The 15,658-nt window shown below is 45.5% G+C and overlaps 1 protein-coding gene and 1 long non-coding RNA gene across 3 annotated transcripts in view; both read left to right on the top strand.

The window, feature by feature from the left end:
* LOC135441628 (multiple epidermal growth factor-like domains protein 8) overlaps positions 1–7,708 on the top strand; it is a 14,154-nt gene extending 6,446 nt beyond the window's left edge. Inside the window, exon 6 of the mRNA XM_064701184.1 lies at positions 1,507–7,708. The gene's annotated coding sequence lies outside the window, so the exon portion shown is untranslated. The remainder of the gene's footprint in view (positions 1–1,506) is intronic.
* A 192-nt stretch (positions 7,709–7,900) lies between these two features.
* Positions 7,901–14,327, top strand: LOC135441627 (uncharacterized). Of its 2 annotated transcripts, XR_010438508.1 has the most exons (4): positions 7,901–8,914; positions 11,419–11,433; positions 13,230–13,340; positions 13,860–14,327. It is a non-coding gene; the product is annotated as an uncharacterized LOC135441627 (long non-coding RNA). The 2 variants fall into 2 exon arrangements; XR_010438507.1 differs by lacking the exon at positions 11,419–11,433.
* The last annotated feature ends 1,331 nt before the right edge of the window (positions 14,328–15,658 follow it).

Here is a 15,658-nt window from a genome sequence, read left to right on the forward strand (position 1 = left end):
ATCTGGGAATCCCAAAATTTTGGGAATTCCAGGAATTCTGGGACTCGGATTTGGGATTTGGGCTTGGATCCTTGGGGATTCCCAACATTCCCAATTAATTCCCAATAAATCTCAATCCAAATTAACTCCCAATAATTCCCAATTAATCCCCAATAATTCTCAATTAATAACTGTTAATTCCCAATAATTCCCAATAATTCTCAATTAATCCCAATTAATTCCCATGAATTCCCATTAATCCCCAATAAATCCCCAATATTTCCCAATTAATTCCCATTAACCCCCAATAATTCCCAATTAATTCCCAATAAATCTCAATTAATCCAAATAATTCCCAATTAATCTCCAATAATTCTCAATTAATCCTTATTAATTCCAATAATTCCCTATTAATTCCCCAGTAATTGCCAATAATTACTAATAATCCCCAATAATTCCCATTAATTCCTAATTAATCCCCGATCATTCCCAGCCCCCCTTCTCCATTGGCGGCTCCCATTCCTGGATTTTCCCCAATAATTCTCAATTAACCCCCAATAATTCCCAATTAATCCCCAATAATTCTCAATTAATCCCAATTTATTCCCAAAAAATTCCTCTGAATTCTCATTAATTCCCAATTAACCCCTAATAATTCCCAATTAATTCCCAATAAACCCCATGAATCCCCAGTAATTGCCAATAATTACTAATAATTCCCAAAAATTCCCCATTAATTCCCATTAATCCCTGATGACCCCCAATAATTCCCAATTAATTCCCAATAATTCCTATTTAATCCCCAATAAACCCCATGAATTCCCAATAATTCCCAATAAACCCCCAGTAACTGCCAATAATTACTAATAATTCCCAATAATTCCTAATAAATCCCTAGTAGTTGCCAATAATTACTAATAATTCCCAGTAATTCCCCATGAATCCCAACGGACCCCCTACAATTCCCAAAAATTCCATTCCCGGATTTTCCTGAGCTCGGTCCCAGGGCCCTGGAGCCGCCGCTGAGCTCAGGGATCCCTGGGAATCCCTGGGAATGGGATCCTGGAATTCCCTGGGAATGGGGGAGGTGGGGAGAATTCCCAAAGAATTCCATGAGATTGGGATCCTGGAATTCCCTGGGAATGGGGGAGGTGGGGAAAATTCCCAAAGAATTCCATGAGATTGGGAACCTGAAATTCCCTGGGAATGGGGGAGGGAGCCTGGATGGCGGGTGGGGAGAATTCCCAAAAATTCCCTGGGAATGGGAGCCCAAAAATCCCTGGGAATGGCGGAGGTGGGGGTGGATTCCCGAAAATTCCATGGGAGAGAATTCCTGAAATTGCATGGGAATGGGATCCTGAACATCCCCGGGAATGGGGGAGGTGGGGGTGGATTCCCGAAAATTCCATTGGAGGGAATTCCCGGAATTCCCTGGGAATGGATCCTGACCATCCCTGGGCATGGGGGAAAGCAGGTGGGGAGAATTCCCAAGAATCCCATTCCCGGATTTTCCTGAGCCCGTTCCAGCTCTCTGGAGCCGCCGCTGAGCGCCCCACCCCCAGGAAAAGCCCGGGATGTGGGGATGGGAATTTTCCCGGAATTCCCGGTTTTTCTCCCCAATCCCACCTGGGCTCCGGGCGGGGGCGGGGCAGCTCCGGGTTTGCTGGGAATTCCTTCCTCATTCCCAGTTTTTCTATTCCTATTTTTCCCGATTTTCCCATTTTTCCCATTTCCAAATTCCCATTTTTTCCTTTCCCATTTTTCCCATTTTCCCCATTCCCCTGATTCCCGTTCCCAAATTCCCATTCCAATCCCCTTTCCCATTATTCCCATTATTCCCATTATTCCCATTATTCCCATCATTCCCATCGTTCCCATCGTTCCCATTATTCCCATCATTCCCATCATTCCCATTATTCCCATCATTCCCATTATTCCCATTCTCATCCCCTTTCCCTTTATTCCCATTTTTCCCCATTCTTCCCACCCTATTCCCATTCCCAATTTCCTGTTATTCCCATTATTCCCATTCTTCCCATTCCCATCATTCCCATTATTCCCACTTTTCCCATTTCCATTTTCCTCACTCCCATTCCCGTTTTTCCCACTTTCCCAATCCCCCATTCCTGTTCCCATCATTCCCATTTTTCCCATTCCCATTTTCCCATTTCCAATTTCCTATTATTCCCATTATTCCCATTATTCCCATTATTTCCATTTTCCCATTTCTCCCATTTCCATCATCCCCATTTTTCCCTTTTTCTCCATTATTCCCATTTCCATCGTTCCCATTTTCCCCATTTTTCCTATTATTCCCATTATTCTCATTATTCCCATTATTCCCATTTTTTGTATTTTTCCTATTCCCAATTTCCCATTCCCAATGTCCCATTATTCCTATTATTTCCATTTTCCCGTTTTTCCCATTTCCATCATTCCCATTATTCCCATTATTCCCACTCCCAGTTTCCCGTTCCCATTTCCCGGGATGGATTTGGGGATTCCGGGGTTTTTGCCGATCCCGGAATTCCGGAATTTTTCTGGGATTTTTCCGGGATTTTTCCTGGGATGGATTTGGGGACTCCGGGGTTTTTCCCAGTGCCGGAATTCCGGGATTTTTCCGGGATGCATTTGGGGATTGCAGGGTTTTTGCTGATGCCGGAATTCCGGGATTTTTCATGGGAGGGATTTGGGGATTCCAGGGGTTTTGCCGATGCCGGATTTTCGGGATTTTTCTGGGATTTTCTGGGATTTTTCCTGGGATGCATTTGGGGATTCCGGGATTTTTGCCAGTGCCGGAATTCCGGGATTTTTCCCTGGGATGGATTTGGGGATTACGGGGTTTTTGCCAATGCCGGAATTCCGGGATTTTTCCAGGATTTTTGCGGGATTTTTCCCGGGATGGATTTGGGGATTCCGGGATTTTTCCCAGTGCCAGAATTCCGGGATTTTTCCAGGATGGATTTGGGGATCCCGGGATTTTTGCCAGTGCCAAAATTCTGGGATTTTCCGGGATGGATTTGGGGATTCCGGGGTTTTTGCCGATGCCGAAATTCCGGGATTTTCCAGGATTTTCCCGGGATGGATTTGGGGATTCCGGGATTTTTCCCAGTGCCAGAATTCCGGGATTTTTCCTGGGATGGGTTTGGGGATTCCAGGGTTTTTCTCAATGTTAGAATTCTGGGATTTTTCCGGGATTTTTCTGGGATTTTCCGGGATTTTCCGTGACTTTCCCAGGATTTTTCCGGGATTTTTCCCGGGATGGGTTTGGGGATTCCAGGGTTTTTCCCAGTGCCGGAATTCCAGGATTTTCCGCGATTTTCCCGGGATTTTCCTGGGATGCATTTGGGGATTCTGGGATTTTTGCCAATACTGGAATTCCGGGATTTTCCGGGATTTTTCCTGGGATGGATTTGGGGATTGCAGGGTTTTTCCCAGTGCCGGAATTCCGGGATTTTCCAGCATTTTTCCGGGATTTTCCGGGATTTTTCCAGGATTTTCCCTGGATGGGTTTGGGGATTCCGGGGTTTTTGCCAATGCCGGAATTCCAGGATTTTTCGGGATTTTTCCCGGGATTTTTCTGGGATTTTTCCGGGATTTTTCCTGGGATGGGTTTGGGGATTCCAGAGGTTTTTGCCGATGCCAGAATTCTGGGATTTTTCCAGGATTTTCCGTGATTTCCTGGGGTTTTTCCTTTGCAGGAGCTGCACACCTTGAGGGAAGTATTTCAATCACCAAATTTTAGCAAATTTTCCCAAATTTGCCCAAAATTGCGGAAATTTGTCCCAAACTGACGTGCAGAGTCCGGCGTGTCCCGGCTCCGTGTCCCTCCCTCAGGGTTCGTCCCTCAGGGCGGCCCCGCCCCCAATGGCGTAAAATGCCCCAAAAATCACCAAAAAAATCCACAAAAATTCCATAAAATGCCCAAACCCACCAAAATTTCCCTGAAATTTCCCAAATTTGCCCAAAATTGCGGAAATTTGTCCCAAACTGACGTGCAGAGTCCGGCGTGTCCCAGCTCCGTGTCCCTCCCGCAGGGTTCGTCCCTCAGGGCGGCCCCGCCCCCAATGGCGTAAAATGCCCCAAAAATCACCAAAAAAATCCACAAAAATTCCATAAAATGCCCAAACCCACCAAAATTTCCTTGAAATTTCCCAAATTTGCCCAAAATTGCAAAAATTTTCCCCAAACTGACGTGCAAAGCCCGGCGTGTCCCAGCTCCGTGTCCCTCCCGCAGGGTTCGTCCCTCAGGGGGAGCCCCGCCCCAAATGGCGTAAAAATGACCCAAAAATCACCAAAAAAAATCCCCAAAAATTCCCAAACAACCAAAATTTCCCTGAAATTTCCCAAATTTTCCCAAAATTGTGGAAATTTTCCCCAAACTGACGTGCAGAGCCCGGCGTGTCCCGGCTCCGTGTCCCTCCCTCAGGGTTCGTCCCTCAGGGCGGCCTCGCCCAAAACGCCCCAAAATGCCCAAAAATCACCAAAAAATCCCAAAAAAATCCCCCCAAAAATCACCAAATTTTTGCAAATTTTCCCGAAATTGCCCAAAATTGTGGAAATTTGCCCCAAACTGACGTGCAGAGCCCGGCGTGTCCCAGCTCCCTGTCCCTCCTGCAGGGTTCGTCCCTCAGGGGGAGCCCCGCCCCAAATGGCGCAAAAATGACCCAAAAATCACCAAAAAAAATCCCCAAAAATTCCCAAAAATTTGGAATTGGAATTGCAATCGGAATTGGAATTGGAATTGGAAATGGAAATAGAAATGGAATTAGAATTCCAATAGGGAGGAATTGGAAATTGAATTGGAATTGGGAATTGGAAATGGAAGTGGAATTAGAATTAGAAATGGAATTCCAGTGGGGAGAAATTAGAATTGAGACTTGAAATTGGGAATTGGAATTCCAAGAGTCGGAATTGGAATTGGAAATGGAATTCCAATAGGAAGTGGAATTGGAATTGAGAATTGGAATTGGGAATGGGAATTGGGAATGGAAATGGAATTGGAGTTGGAATTAGAATTCCAGTAGGCAGGAATTGGGAATTGGAATTGGAATTGGAATTGGAATTGGAAATTAGAAATGGAACTACAATTGGGAATTGGAATTCCAATTGGGAGGAATTGGAAATTGAGAATGGAATTGGAATTGGGATTGCGATTAGATTGGGATTCAGAATTGGAAATGGAAATGGAATTCCAACAGGGAGGAATTGGAATTGGAATTGGAGTTGGAAATGGAATTAGGAATTGAGAATTGGAATTGGAATTGGAATTGGAAATGGATTTGGAGTTGGAGTTGGAGTTGGAATTGGGAATGGAATTCCAATAGGGAGGAATTGGGAATGGGAATGGAATTGGAAATGGAAACGGAATTGGAATTAGAGATGAAAATGGAGTTGGAATTGGAATTCCTAAGGGAGGAATTGGAATTCCAGGAGTTGGGAGGAATTGAAATTGGAATTGGAATTGGAATTTGGAATTGGAGTTGGAAATGGAATTCTAATAGGGAGGAGTTGGAATCGGAAATGGAATTGGAAATGGGAATGGAATTGGAATTGGAAATGGAAATTACAATTCCAACTCCATTTTCATCTCCTGAAAAGTCACAGGGAAAAATCTCATGGAAAAAATGAAATTATAAATGAGAATGGGTTTAAAGGTGTGGCTGGGAGGGAGGGAGAGATGGTCGGAAAATAAAAATAAATGGAATTAATGGTGGTGAAAGGGATTGGGATTTTATCCAGAGGGGTTTGGGATGGGGAAAATAAAAAATCACCGGCAGGGATTCCTGGGGATGGGAATGGGAATGGGAATATAATTGCAATAGGGAGGGATTGGGATTGAAATTGGAAATGAAAATGGAGTTAGAATTCCAATAGGGAGGAGTTGGGAGGAAATGGAAATGGGATTGGAGTTGGAATTGGAAATGGAATTTGGAATTGAAAATTGGAATTGGAATTCCAGTAGTGAGGAATTGGAAATGGAATTGCAGTTGGAATTGGGAATGGAAATAGAATTTGGAATTGAGAATTGGAATTGGAGTTCCAGTAGGGAGGAATTGGGAATGGAATTGGGAATGGAAATGGAATTTGGAATTGAGAATTGGAATTTGGAAATGGAATTGGAAATGGACATGGAATTCCAGTGGGGAGGAATTGGAATTGGGAATTGGAAATGGAATTGGAAATGGAATGGAGAATTGGGATGGGATTGGAATTGGTGTTGGAATTCCAATAGAGAGGAATTGGAATTCCAGGAGTTGTGAGGAATTGGAGGAATTGGAATTGGAGGCATTGGAATTGGAATTGGAATTCCAATAGGGAAGAATTGGAATTGGGAAATGGAAATGGAAATTGGAATTCCAATAGGGAGGAATTGGAATTGGGAATTGGAATTGGAATTGGGAATTGGAATTGGAATTCCAATAGGGAGGATTGGCGAGGAATTGGAAATGGAATTGGAAATGGAAATGGAAATGGAATTGGAAATTCCATTTCCAAATTGGGAATTGGAATTGGAATTCCAGTTGGGAGGAATTGGAGTTGGAATTGGGAATTGGGAATGGGAATTTGGGTTCTGTCCCTGTGGCAGAGCATGGAACCCTCTGGAATCCTGAATTTTTGGGAATTTCGTGTTTCTCCAGGAGGGATTTTTGGGGTGATTTCTCTGCTTTCCCTCGTTCCCATCCTTTCTCTCCTTTCCTGCTCTCTTTATTCCCATTTTTCCCACCTGGATTTCCAGACTGGATTCCAACATCTTTTCCTGGATCTGCAAATCCCAGCTCATCTCCTTCCCACAGAATTCCCAATTCCAACCCCACCAAACCCCAAAAATCTCATTTTCACCCCATCCCCGCCCCAAACCACCCTCCCAGGGTGGTGATCCCATCTGAACACAAAAATTACTTTTCCTTTTTTTTTTCCTTTTTTTTCCCCCTTTTTCCCTTTTTCCCCCTTTTTCCCCCTTTTCCCCCCCTTTTTCCCCCTTTTTTCCCCTTTTCCCTTTTTTTTTCCTTTTTCCCCTTTTTCCCCCTTTTTTAATTTTTCCCCCTTTTTAAATTTTTCCCCCTTTTTTCCCTTTTCTCCCCTTATTTTTCCCCCTTTTCCCCCTTTTCCCCCCTTGTTTCCTTTATTTTTCCCCTTTTTTTTTCCCCCCCTTTTCCCCCTTTTCCCCCTTTTTTCCCCTTTTATTTTCCTTTATTTTCCTTTTTCCCCTTTCTTTCCCTTTTTTTTTCCTTCCTTTTTCCCCCCTTTTTTTCCTTTTTCCCCTTTTTTTCCTTTCTTTTTTTCCCCCTTTATTTTCTCTTTTTTCCTTCCCCCCCTTTTTTTCCTTTATCTTTCCCTTTTTTTCCACTTTTTTCCTCTTTTCCCCCCTTTTTTCCCCTTCTTTCCCTTTATTTTCCCTTTTTTCCCTTTTTTCCCTTTTCCCCCCTTTTGTTTTCCTTTTTTCCCCTTTTCCCCCTTTTCCCCCCTTTTATTTTCGTCTTTTTTTCCCTTTTCCCCCCTTTCTTTCCCTTCTTTTTCCCTTCTTTTCCCCTTTTATTTTCCCTTTATTTTCCTTCTTTTCCCCCTTTTTTCTCTTTCTTTCCCTTCCTTTTTTTCCCTTTATTTTCCCTTTTTTCCCCTTTTCTCCTTTTTCCCCCTTTTCCCCCCTTTTTCCCCCTTTATTTTCCCGTTTTATTTCCCCCTTTTTCCCCCTTATTTTTCCTTTTTTCCCCTTATTTTTTCCTCCTTTTTTCCCCCTTTTTTTCCCTTTCTTTTCCCCCCTTTTTTCCCTTTTTTTCCTTTCCTTTTTTCCCTTTCTTTTTCTTCCTTTTTCTTCTTTCCCCTTTTTTTTCTTTTTTCCCTCTCCTTTTTTCCCTTCCTTCCCCCCCCTTCCCTTTTTTCCCCCCCCTTTTTTTTCTCTTTTTTCCCCTTCCTTTTTTCCCCCCTTTTTCCCTTTATTTTCCTTTTTCCCCCCTTTTTTCCCCCTTTTTTTTCCTTTATTTTTTCCTTTATTTTTCCTTTATTTTTCCCTTTATTTTCCCCCTTATTTTCCCCCTTTATTTCCCCCATTTCCCTGACTGTGTCCGTCCGTCTGTCCGTCCCTTTTTCCCTCCTTTCCCCCCCTTTTTTCCCCCCTTTTTTTCCCTTTATTTTTCCTTTCTTTTCCCCCTTTTTCCCCCCCTTTTTCCCCCCTTTTTTTCCTTTATTTCCCCCATTTCCCTGACTCTGTCCGTGTGTCCGTCCGTCCCTTTTTCCCTCCTTTCCCCCCCTTTTTTCCCCCCTTTTTTCCCTTTATTTTTCCTTTCTTTTCCCCCTCTTTCCCCCCTTTTTCCCCCTTTTTTTCCTTTATTTCCCCATTTCCCTGACTGTGTCCGTCCGTCCCTTTTTCCCTCCTTTCCCCCCCTTTTTTTCCTTTTTTCCCCCCTTTTTTTCCCTTTATTTTTCCTTTCTTTCCTCCCTCTTTCCCCCCCCTTTTTCCCCCTTTTTTTTCCCTTTATTTCCCCATTTCCCTGACTGTGTCCGTCCGTCTGTCCGTCCCTTTTTCCCTCCTTTCCCCCCCTTTTTCCCCCCTTTTTCCCCCCTTTTTTTCCCTTTATTTTTCCTTTCTTTTCCCCCTATTTTCCCCCCTTTTTCCCTCTTTTTTTCCTTTATTTCCCCATTTCCCTGACTCTGTCCGTGTGTCCGTCCGTCCCTTTTTCCCTCCTTTCCCCCCCCTTTTTCCCCCCTTTTTTCCCTTTTTTTTCCTTTCTTTTCCCCCTATTTTCCCCCCTTTTTCCCTTTATTTTCCCCCTTTATTCCCCCTTTATTTCCCTGACGGTGTCCGTGTGTCCGTCTGTCCGCAGGGGTCTGTGAGTGTTTCCAGCCGGCCACGGCCGCGGGGTTCAGGGTGGTGGCGCACACGGTGCCCGAGCTGCCCAACGCGGGGCTGCAGCGCCACCTCGAGCAGTTCTCGGTGAGTTTATTGACATTTATTGCAGATCAAATCAGCAATTCTCACTTTTTCCAGTTCATTTTATAAACCTATATTCTCATTTTTCCCCATTTTAAAAACCTCAATTCTCCCTTTTTTTTCCATTTTATAAACCTCAATTCTCCCTTCTTTCCCCAATTCTCCATTTTTCCCCATTTCATTTTATAAATCCCAATTCTCCCATATTTCCATATGGGAGAATTCTTAACTAAGTGGATCTTTTCTAAGTTCCCTGAAATTTCCCCAGAACTTGCAAAACAGCCACACCTTTGGACTGCCGTTTTGGCAAAATTGGAACAAGCAGTTGATTCTGGGGAGACAAAATTAGCGACTGTGGCATTTTGGGCGAACAGAGTGCTCAAAACACTCTCCTCGTCCGGGGAACTTAAGAAAAGCCCTGCCTGTCCCCGATCCCCCCGTTCGGCTCCCGTTACCCCCCAACCCTCTCCCTCTCCCCATAGGCATGAGCCCTCTAGAGGGATTTTGAAGGCCAACAAAAAGCAGGGTTTCCATGCTGTCCCTGCTCCCTCTCGACCGGCTCAGCCTCCCCGTGGGAGGAGCCCTGGCCAAGCTCCTCCCCCTATATCCCCACCCTCTACCCCAGTTCCCGAGTCCCCGGTTGTAACCCCCAAGTCTGTTTGGTTTAGTACTGTCCAAGATGGCGACAGAGCTTCTTCTTCTTCCACTACCCCTTTTCTCTCAAGCGGCGACCCTTTCCTTTACCCTGAACACAGCCCTTGCCCAATCCCCCCTCCCTCGTATCCTCCCCCCGTCCCGCTCGCTCCTCCGTACTCTGAGAGACCTTCAGTTCTTGGCACCCAACCTTCAGCTCCCTCTCAAACTTCTCCCCCGGTTCAGCCTCCCGTTCCCTCCTCCCCCGCTTCACTTTCGCTTTCCCCTCCGCCTCCCAACGCTGCCCAGGGGGGGGAGCGGGGTGGATGGCCTTGCACACTCCCTCCCCTTACGTCAGTGCCAAACCCCGCCTCAACCTCCTCCAGTTTCGGTTCCAACTCCCTCCCCCCCCATTCCCACGGGGTGTCTTCGGAGGGGGGGGGGGGGGGCAGTGCCTGGCCACAAGCCACAGCAAATGCCTTTGCTAGAAGCGGCCCCGGTTACCTATAACCTGGGGGGAGAGGGAACAATTCAGGCTCGGTGGGAGCCTGAAACCATTGGGAGACAGAATTATGGAATCCACCTGGATTCTGGAATTCCATTGTTCCGTCTCCCAGTGGTTTTCCTGTTTGTGTTTGGTGTCGGTCTGAACTGGGAATTCCATCCAGATTCCAGAATTCCATAATTTTGTCTCCCAGTGCTTTCCCTGTTCCTGCTTGGTGTCCCAGTCTGAACTGGGAATTCCACTCAGATTCCAGAATTCCATAATTCCGTCTCCCAATCCTTTCCCAGTTTCTGGTGCTGTTTGGGGTCGGTCTGAACTGGGAATTCCACCCGGATTCTGGAATTCCATAATTCTGTCTCCCAGTGATTTTCCTATTCCTGTTGGGTGTCCCAGTCTGTACTGGGAATTCCACCTGGATTTCAGAATTCCATAAATCCCTCTCCCAATTGTTTCTTTTTTCCTGTTTGGTCCAAGTCTGAACTGGGAATTCCATCCAAATTCCAGAATTTTGTGGAATTCCAATGGTTTTCCAGTTCCAGTTTGGTGTCAGTCTGAACTGGGAATTCCACCTGGATTCTGGAGTTCCCTAATTCAGTCTCCCAGTGGTTTTCCAATTCCTGTTTGGTGTCAGTCTGAACTGGGAATGTTTTCCTGGATGCTGATATCCCTGAATCCTGTTATCCCTGGATCCCATTTCCCCTGGATCTCATTTTCCCTGGATCCCATTATCCCTGGATGCTGATATCCCTGGATTCCGTTATCCATGGATTTTGTTTTCCCTGGATCCTGATATCCCTGAATGTTTTTTTCCCTGGATGCCGATGTTCCTGGGTCCCATTGTCCCTGGATTCCATTTTTACTGGCTCCCTTTATCCCTGGATTTTGTTTTCCGTGGATCCCATTTTCCCTGGATCGCGTTATCCCAGGATCCTGTTATCCCTGGATTCTGTCCCCAAATCACTCCCAGGTGTACCCAGGTGTGTCCCAGGTGTGTCCCAGATGTGTTTTACCCTCGCAGCTGTATCTCAGGTGTATCTCAGGTGTGCCCAGGTGTGCCCAGGTGTGTGCAGGTGAGGGGCACACCTGGGCACACCTGGGAGGGTGACCCTGGACATGCTGCAGGTGAGGGGCACACCTGGGCACACCTGGGATACACCTGAGGGGGTAAAACACACCTGAGATACACCTGGAACACACCTGGGCACACCTGGGAGGGTAAAACACCTGGGCACACCTGGGAGGGGATAAAGCACACCTGGGACACACCTGGGCACACCTGAGATACACCTGAGATACACCTGCGAGGGTAAAACACATCTGGGACACACCTGGACACACCTGGGTACACCTGGGAGTGATTTGGGGACAGCTTTGAACTCCCCAGGTAAATTTTGGGATCCCCTGGTGAATTTTGGGGTTCCCCAGGTGAATTTTGGGGTGTTTTGGGTGTGTTTTGGGGTTCCCAGGTGAATTTTGGGGATCCCCAGGTGAATTTTGGGGTGTTTTTGGGGTGTTTTTGGGGTTCCCCAGGTGAATTTTGGGGTGTTTTTGGGGTGTTTTGGGGTTCCCCAGGTGAATTTTGGGGTGTTTTTGGGGTGTTTTGGGGGTCCCCAGGTGAATTTGGGGGTGTTTTTGGGGTGTTTTTGGGGTTCCCCAGGTGAATTTTGGGGTGTTTTGGGTGTGTTTTGGGGTTCCCAGGTGAATTTTGGGGATCCCCAGGTGAATTTTGGGGTGTTTTTGGGGTGTTTTTGGGGTTCCCCAGGTGAATTTTGGGGTGTTTTTGGGGTGTTTTTGGGGTTCCCCAGGTGAATTTTGGGGTGTTTTTGGGGTGTTTGGGGTTCCCCGAGTGAATTGGGTGTTTTTTTGCGGGTGTTTTTGGGTCCCCAGTTGAATTTTTGGGGTTTTTTGGATGTGTTGTTTTCGGGTCCCAGGTGATTTTGGGGTTATCCCAGGAATTGTTTTGGTTGTCCTTTTGGGTGTTCGGGTTCCCAGGTGAATTTTGGGTGTTTTTGGGGTGTTTTTGGGTTCCCCAGTGTGAATTTTGGGTGTTTTTGGGTGTTTGGGGTCCCCAGGTGAATTGATGGGGGATTTTGGGGTGTTTTGGGGGTCCCCAGGTGAATTTGGGGGTGTTTTGGGTGTTTGGGGTTCCCCTGGTGAATTGGGTGTTTTTGGGGTGTTTTGGGTTCCCCAGGAATTTTGGGTGTACTTGGGGTGTTTTGGGGGTCCCCAGGTAAATTTGGGGGTGTTTTGGGTGTTTTTGGGTTCCCCAGGTGAATTTTGGGGTGTTTTGGGTGTGTTTTGGGGTTCCCAGGTGAATTTTGGGGATCCCCAGGTGAATTTTGGGGTGTTTTTGGGGTGTTTTTGGGGTTCCCCAGGTGAATTTTGGGGTGTTTTTGGGGTGTTTTGGGGGTCCCCAGGTGAATTTGGGGGTGTTTTTGGGGTGTTTTTGGGGTTCCCCAGGTGAATTTTGGGGTGTTTTTGGGGTGTTTTTGGGGTTCCCCAGGTGAATTTTGGGGTGTTTTTGGGGTGTTTTGGGGGTCCCCAGGTGAATTTGGGGGTGTTTTTGGGGTGTTTTGGGGGTCCCCAGGTGAATTTGGGGGTGTTTTTGGGGTGTTTTTGGGGTTCCCCAGGTGAATTTTGGGGTGTTTTTGGGGTGTTTTGGGGTTCCCCAGGTGAATTTTGGGGTGTTTTTGGGGTTCCCAGGTGAATTTCGGGGTGTTTTTGGGGTGTTTTTGGGTCCCCAGGTGAATTTTGGGGTGTTTTTGGGGTGTTTTTGGGGTTCCCCAGGTGAATTTTGGGGTGTTTTTGGGGTGTTTTGGGGTCCCCAGGTGAATTTTGGGGTGTTTTGGGTGTTTTTGGCGCCCAGGTGAATTTTGGGGTTCCCCAGGTGAATTTCGGGGTGTTTTTGGGGTTCCCAGGTGAATTTTGGGGATCCCCAGGTGAATTTTGGGGTGTTTTTGGGGTGTTTTTGGGGTTCCCCAGGTGAATTTGGGGGTGTTTTTGGGGTGTTTTTGGGGTTCCCCAGGTGAATTTTGGGGTGTTTTGGGGTGTTTTTGGGGTTCCCCAGGTGAATTTTGGGGTGTTTTGGGGTGTTTTTGGGGTTCCCCAGGTGAATTTTGGGGTGTTTTGGGTGTGTTTTTGGGTTTCCCAGGTGAATTTTGGGGTGTTTTTGGCGCCCAGGTGCTGCTGAGGGAGCACAAGCTGCGCTCGTACTCGCTCAACGCCGTCAGCGCCCATTTCCTGCACGAGCAGAAGGAGGAGGTTCCCCACGGCATCATCACCGAGCTGCAGGTGAGCCCCAAATGTCCCCAAATGTCCCCAAATGTCCCCAAAATGTCCCCAAATGTCCCCCAATGTCCCCAAATGTCCCCAAATGTCCCCAAATGTCACCTGGAGTTACAGGTGTGCCCTTAAAATGGCTTTAAATGGGCACAAAATGGCCCAAATTGGCACAAAATGGCCCCAAAATGGCCCCACGGCATCATCACCGAGCTGCAGGTGAGCCCCCAAATGTCCCCAAAATGTCCCCAAAATGTCCCCAAAATGTCCCCAAATGTCCCCAAATGTCCCCAAATGTCACCTGGAGTTACAGGTGTGCCCTTAAAATGGCTTTAAATGGGCACATACCACAGGGACCAGGTCTTGATGCTGTGCACTGAAGCACAATGTCAAAGCTGAGTAAGTACCACATTAAAGTAAAGCAGATTTGGAGTTTCATGATTCAGGTGCTATAAATGTTTAAATAAAAGCACCAATAATAAAAAGGAATTTTTTATGAGACCATTTGGTCACATCTTTCCCCCTTCCTAGGTACATCAGTCTGAGGAACACACACAATGTGACCTACAGAGGAAGCATCCTTAAAGGAATGACCACAATTCTGGAAGACAGAATGTTTACTGATCATAGCTCCAGTCCAGGGTGCAATGAGATCTCCAAATTCTTCCTTACTTTTCCCATGGGATCAGCTGTGCTGGCACTCCATAGTCACCTGAACTTTAATGCTGTGCTACTCATTAGGATAACACAGTAGTTAATTATTAGGTATAGTCATTGATTGATTAATCAGTTCAAATAGAATCTATTAAAGACAAATAACATCAAACTGTGGAGTTTGTACTTACTCTCTGTGATGAATAAAAACAGAATCCCCACAGCTCTAATTTATGGAAACTGCCTCTGATTGACAGAGTCTATACTCCTCTCACAACTAATTTTCCCCCAATGATTCTCAAAAAGTATTTTCTTTCTTTACAATAAAATATTTTCATAATACAACTTCTGAATGCCTGTTGCCTCTAGTCATAGCACCTTTGTCACCTTACACAGATTGTTGTAGATAAGGAGTAATTACACTGAAAGCAAGAAAATTAACTACACCTGTGGAACTTGGTGTCTGCCTTTGAAAGTTTCTTTACATTTACTAATTTTGTGTGTGATTTTCTCCTAGAAAACTATTTTGACCTACACTACATCAATTAACAGGAATGCTGGCAGAAGATTTTAGAAAATACTTAAATATTCAATAATGTGCTTCTAACATTAATTACTGATTAAAATCTGATCAACAGGATTAGGTAAATTTTTAATGCAACATAGAGTGGTAGGAAAAATTACAATAAGAGAACTAGAAGTAAAAGATACCATTAAGATTCTTAAAAAACGCTCTTCCTAAAAAACCCTGTACCTCTGGTTTTCAGCTGAACCACAAACTTGAAGTAAATTTAGGAAAGTGATTGCAAAGATCTGAGGACCAATCTAAACTAAGCAGAAAACTGTGGCAGCAAAAAATCAGGGCCAGATAGAAAATTGCCAATGGCTCTAGAGTTTGCTTCAGAGGAGAAATTTGCAGCACTTAAAGGCATCAGCCCCTTCAGGTTGTAACCCTGTCCCTTCCCTCCTGATTAATCTGAGATGTAACAGTCTGGGCAGCTGAAACACTCAAGTGTCCTTTACCTGTTTGGCCATTCAATATTTTATATTTTGATTGCCTGTCAGTCAGCTCATCACTTTTTCCACACATAAAAGTGAAGCTGTCAACATGAACATGGGAAGAAGAGATAACCAATCATAAAGAAAATACAGAAAGGTCAAACCCCAGACAAAATGCATTTTAATTGGATTATATACTTGGAAAGGCAGAAACGAGTTGATGTGAGGTGAAGCATGAAAAGCAGAAAATTAAATGAGGAGAGAGATGAGGACAGAGAGGCTCTAAAACAATGTTAAATTCTCACCAGCACAGGGAGGTGAGGGCTGGGCAGAGCAAAAACTGAGTGCTTCACATGCTGGGCCAAGTGGGACTGCCCGGTGGGAAGGCAGCAGGCAGGAGAGAGCTGACTGTCCCAACAAGGAGATCAAAGTGAAATAAAACCAGGCCTGAAGCTAGGGATGGAACAGGGAGCAATCCAGCATATAACAAAGGCCGCTGGAGAACATGGCCTGGGTTGTCAGATAAGCACATATATCAAATCCCATATTTCTGGAGCTAAGCTACTCTGAAAATGGTTGTTTGTTAATTAAAAGTATTTACCAGAGAAAACCTCTGCACCAGGGCCTCCAGAAATCTCTCTAACTTCTGCATATACAAGTGCCAGCTTCTCCAGCTG

The sequence above is a fragment of the Zonotrichia leucophrys genome, unplaced genomic scaffold (genome assembly GCF_028769735.1).
Source record: "Zonotrichia leucophrys gambelii isolate GWCS_2022_RI unplaced genomic scaffold, RI_Zleu_2.0 Scaffold_379_50008, whole genome shotgun sequence".
NCBI lineage: Eukaryota > Metazoa > Chordata > Aves > Passeriformes > Passerellidae > Zonotrichia > Zonotrichia leucophrys.